A 5,971-nucleotide genomic window follows, 5' to 3' on the forward strand; every position below is an offset into this window, starting at 1 on the left:
GGAAATAGTTCCAAGATTGATATGATCATCATCGCACACTCCCTATACTTTCGGGATTAGTGTTAAACCTAAATAAATGTTATTTAGCGTTTGCGTTGAGCATGAATATGATTTGATCATGTTTATTGCAATACGGTTATTCATTTAAAGTCAGAGAATAATTGTTGTTCTGTTTACATGAATAAAACCTTCAATGGTCATACACCCAATGAAAATAGTTTGTTGGATCTCGATCGTAGTGATACACATATTCATAATATTGATGCCAAAAGATGCAAAGTTAATAATGATGGTGCAACTTATTTGTGGCACTGCCGTTTGGGTCATATCGGTGTAAAGCGCATGAAGAAACTCCATAAAGATGGATTTTCGGAATCACCTGGTTATGAATCATTTGATGCTTGCGAACCGTGCCTTTGGGAAAGATGACTAAAACTCCGTTCTTCAGAACAATGGAACGAGCAACAAACTTGTTGGAAATAATACATACTGATGTATGCAGACCGATGAGTATTAAGGATCGTGGTGGGTATCGTTATTTTCTGACCTTCACAGATGATTTGAGCAGATATGGGTATATCTACTTAATGAAACATAAATCTGAAACATTTGAAAGGTTCAAAGAATTTCAGAGTGAAGTTGAAAATCATCGTAACAAGAAAATAAAGTTTCTACGATCTGATCGTGGAGGAGAATATTTGAGTTATGAGTTTGGTCTTCAATTAAAACAATGTGGAATAGTTTCACAAACTCACGCCACCTGGAACACCACAATGTAATGGTGTGTCCGAACGTCGTAATCATACTTTACTAGATATGGTGCGATCTATAATATCTCTTATCAGTTTACCACTATCGTTTTGGGGTTATGCATTAGAGACAGCTGCATTCACGTTTAATAGGGCACCATCGAAATCCGTTGAGACGACACCGTATGAACTATGGTTTAGCAGTAAACCTAAGCTGTCGTTTCTTAAAGTTTGGAGTTGCGATGCTTATATGAAAAAGGTTTTCAACTTGATAAGCTCGAACCCAAATCGGAGAAGTGCGTCTTCATAGAATACCCAAAGGAAACTGTTGGGTACACCTTCTATCACAGATCCGAAGGCAAAACATTCGTTGCTAAGAATGGATCCTTTCTAGAGAAGGAGTTTCTCTCGAAAGAAGTGAGTGGGAGGAAAGTAGAGCTTGATAAGGTAATTTGTACCTTCTCCCGAATTGGAAAGTCGTTCATCACAGAAATCAGTTCCAGTGATTCCTACACCAATTAGTGAAAAAGCTAATGATGATGATCATGAAACTTCAGATCAAGTTACTACAGACCCTCGTAGGTCATCCAGAGTACAATCTGCACCAGAGTGGTATGGTAATCCTATTCTGAAAGTCATGTTACTAGACCATGATAAACCTACGAACTATGAGGAAGCGATGATGAGCCCAGATTCCGCGAAATGGCTTGAGGCCATGAAATCTGAGATATGATCCATGTATGAGAACAAAGTGTAGACTTTGATTGACTTGCCCGATGATCGGTGAGTCATTAAGAATAAATGGATCTTCAAGAGGAAGACGGACGCTGATAGTAGTGTTACTATCTAGAAAGCTAGAATTGTCGCAAAAGATTTTCGACAAGGTCAAAGTGTTGACTACGATGAGAGTTTCTCACTCGTATCTATGCTTAAGTCTGTCTGAATCATGTTAGCAATTGCCGCATTTTATGAAATCTGGCAAATGGATAGACAAAACTGCATTCCTTAATGGATTTATTTAAGAAGAGTTGTATATGATGCAACCAGAAGGTTTTGTCAATCCTAAAGGTGTTAACAAAATGTGCAAGCTCCAGCAATCCATCTATGGACTGGTGAAAGCATCTCGGAGTTGGAATATACGCTTTGATGAGTTGATCAAAGCATATAGTTTTATACAGACTTGCGGTGAAGCCTGTATTTACAAGAAAGTGAGTGGGAGCACTACAACATTTCTGATAAGTATATGTGAATGACATATTGTTGATCGGAAATAATGTAGAATTGTTCTGCAAAGCATAAAGGAGAGTTTGAAAGGAGTTTTTTCAAAGAAAGACCTCGGTGAAGCTGCTTACATATTGAGCATCAAGATCTATAGAGATTGATCAAGACGCTTGAAAAGTTTTTTCAATGAGTACATACCTTAACAAGATTTTGAAGTAGTTCAAAATGGAACAGTCAAAGAAAGAGTTTCTTGCCTGTGTTACAAGGTGTGAAATTGAGTAAGACTCAAATCCTGACCACAGCAGAAAATAGAAAGAGAATGAAAGTCATTCCCTATGCTTCAGTCATAGGTTCTATAAAAGTATGCCATGCTATGGACCAGACCTATTGTATACTCTGCCCTGGTTTGGCAAGAGAGTAAAATAGTGATCTAGGAGTAGATCATTGGACATTGGTCAAAATTATCCTTAGTGGAATAAGGATATGTTTCTCGATTATGGAGGTGACAAAAGGTTCGTCGTAAAGGGTTACGTCGATACAAGTTTTGGCACTGATCCAGATGACTCTAAGTCTTAATCTGGATACATATTGGAAATGGGAGCAATTAGCTAGAGTAGCTCCGTGCAGAGCATTGTATCCATAGAATATTTGGAAAATACATACGGCTCTAAATGTGACAGACCCGTTGACTAAAATCTCTCACAAGCAAAAACATGATCATACCTTAGTACTCTTTGGTGTTAATCACATAACGATGTGAACTAGATTATTGACTCTAGTAAATCCTTTGGTTGTTGATCACATGACGATGTGAACTATGGGTGTTAATCACATGATGATGTGAACTAGATTATTGACTCTAGTGCAAGTGGGAGACTGAAGGAAATATGCCCTAGAGGCAATAATAAAGTTATTATTTATTTCCTTATTTCATGATAAATGTTTATTATTCATGCTAGAATTGTATTAACCGGAAACATGATACATGTGTGAATACATAGACAAACTTAATGTCACTAGTATGCCTCTACTTGACTAGCTCATTAATCAAAGATGGTTATGTTTCCTAACCATAGACATGTGTTGTCATTTGATTAACGGGATCGCATCATTAGAAGAATGATGTGATTGACTTGACCCATTCCGTTAGCCTAGCACTTGATCGTTTAGTATACTGCTATTGCTTTCTTCATGACTTATACAAAGTTCCTGCAACTATGAGATTGTGCAACTCCCATTTACCGGAAGAACACTTTGTGTGCTACCAAACGTCACAACGTAACTGGGTGATTATAAAGGTGCTCTACAGGTGTTTCCGAAGGTACATGTTGGGTTGGCATAATTCAAGATTAGGTTTTGTCACTCCAATTGTCGGAGAGGTATCTCTGGGCCCTCTCGGTAATACTCATCACCTAAGCCTTGCAAGCATTATAACTAATGAGTTAGTTATGAGATGATGTATTACAGAACGAGTAAAGAGACTTGCCGGTAACGAGATTGAACTAGGTATTGGATACCGACGATCAAATCTCGGGCAAGTAACATACCGATGACAAAGGGAATAACGTATGTTGTTATGCGGTTTGACCGATAAAGATCTTCGTAGAATATGTAGGAACCAATATGGGCATCCAGGTCCCGCTATTGGTTATTGACTGAGAATGGTTCTAGGTCATGTCTACATAGTTCTCGAACCCGTAGGGTCCGCACGCTTAACGTTTCGATGACAGTTTTATTATGAGTTTATAAGTTTTGATGTACCGAAGTTTGTTCGGAGTCCCGGATGTGATCATGGACATGACGAGGACTCTCGAAATGGTCGAGACATACAGATTGATATATTGGACGACTATATTCGGACACCGGAAGTGTTCCGGGAGTTTTCGGAGAAAACCGGAGTACCGGAGGGTTACCGGAACCCCCCCGGGAAGTAATGGGCCTTGATGGGCCCTATTGGAGAAAGAGAGGGGCCGGCCAGGGCAAGTGGCGCCCCCCCTCCCCTTGAGTCCGAATAGGACAAGGAAGGGGGGGGCACCCCCTTGCCTTCCCCCTCTCCCACTCCTTCCTTCCCCCTCCTTCTTGGATTAGGAAAAGGAGGGGGGAAACCTACTTGGAGTAGGTTTCCCCCTCCTAGGGCGCGCCTCCCCTTAGGCCGGCCCCCTCCTCCTCTCCTCCTTTATATATGGGGGCGGGGGGCACCCCATAGAAACACAAGTTTATCTACGGATCGTTCCTTAGCCGTGTGCGGTGCCCCCCTCCACCATATTCCACCTCGGTCATATCGTCGCAGAGTTTAGGCGAAGCCCTGGGCCGGTAGAACATCATCATCGTCACCACGCCGTCGTGCTGACGGAAGTCATCTTCGGAGCTTTGCTGGATCGGAGGCCGGAGATCGTCATCGAGCTGAACGTGTGCTGAACTCGGAGGCCCCGTATGTTCGGTGCTTGGATCGGTCGGATCATGAAGACGTACGACTACATCAACCGTGTTGTGCTAACGCTTCCGCTTACGGTCTACGAGGGTACGTGGACGAACACTCTCCCCTCTCGTTGCTATGCCATCACCATGATCTTGCGTGTGCGTAGGAAATTTTGTGAAATTACTACGTTCCCCAACAGAAGGATCTTCGGACCAAGGAGGTGCTAGCTCGGTTCAATAGTTCTGGCGATCCCTACACCATCCGCAGCCCCACCTCCGTCTCATCTCCCCATGCCATGCTCGCCTCCGTCACGCTATGGCATCGTCGTCTCGGTCACCCCAACGCCTCCACGACAACTAGCCTTCTCCAAGAATTTCAGCTTCCTCATCTTAGAGATGTTCATGATGCGTCTTTGTGTCACGCTTGTCAAATGGGCAAGCATGTGCGCTTGCCCTTTAGCACTTCTAGCACTCGTAGTTCTTTTCCATTTGAGTTATTGCACTGTGACTTGTGGACGTCACCTATCCCTAGTGTATCAGGTTTTAAGTACTATCTTGTAATCCTTGACGATTATTCTCATTATGTATGGACCTTTCCCATTTGCGCAAAATCTGATGTTCATAACCTTTTTGTTAATTTTCAGCGCTATGACGCCTCTCACTTCTCTCTCCCCATTAGGTTCTTACAATGCGACAATGGCCGCGAGTTCGATAACACTCGTAACCGTGATTTCTTTCTTGCTCATGGTGTTCTTCTCCGCTTCTCCTGCCCCTACACCTCACCACAAAATGGGAAAGCCGAACGAGCTCTTCGCACCATAAACGACATTCTCCGCACTCTTCTCATCCAAGCCTCCATGCCACCACAATATTGGGCTGAATCACTACGCCATGCCACCTATCTTCTCAATATCCGACCCACTCCAAGTTGCCCACGATACTCCCCATACGACTCCCACTTTCTCTCCCCTCCTTCTTATTCTGATCTTCGCACATTTGGTTGCCTTTGCTTCCCTAATATTGCTCCTACTACACCACACAAACTCTCTGCTCGCTCCCTACCTTGTGTCTTTCTTGGTCTCTCTGACTCTCACAAAGGTTTCCGCTGCCTCGACCTCCAAACCGGTAGAGTTCTTGTCTCTCGCCACGTTACTTTCGACGAAACATCTTTTCCTTTCGCCACTTTTCAACCATCAGACCTTAGCGCCCCCCTCTCTTCTCCTCGTCAGCTCGCTTCCACCCCCAGCCCGATCGACGTGCATGGGCTGCATGGCCCTGTTCACGTCCCACCACTTGCGCACCAATCTGCTACACCTCCTCCCACCCCGCATCCCGCTGCCAGTGCTGCAGAATATTCTACTCCCACCGCGTCACCCCATGCTGCTTCTCCCACTACGCCGGAACCACCCACCATCCCTCCTCCTGCCTATTCCTTCGAGCCCCAAAGTAGCCCTAGGAGAAGTTCGAGTTCTTCATGTCCCGACAAGTGCTCAATTTGCTGACATCTTCACCAAGGGGCCGCCGCCCGCATCCTTCATCGACATCCGTGCCAGTCTCAATGTCGTGGAGCCCGACACTGCCGC

Source organism: Triticum aestivum, chromosome 3B, assembly GCF_018294505.1.
Source record: "Triticum aestivum cultivar Chinese Spring chromosome 3B, IWGSC CS RefSeq v2.1, whole genome shotgun sequence".
NCBI classification, from domain to species: domain Eukaryota; kingdom Viridiplantae; phylum Streptophyta; class Magnoliopsida; order Poales; family Poaceae; genus Triticum; species Triticum aestivum.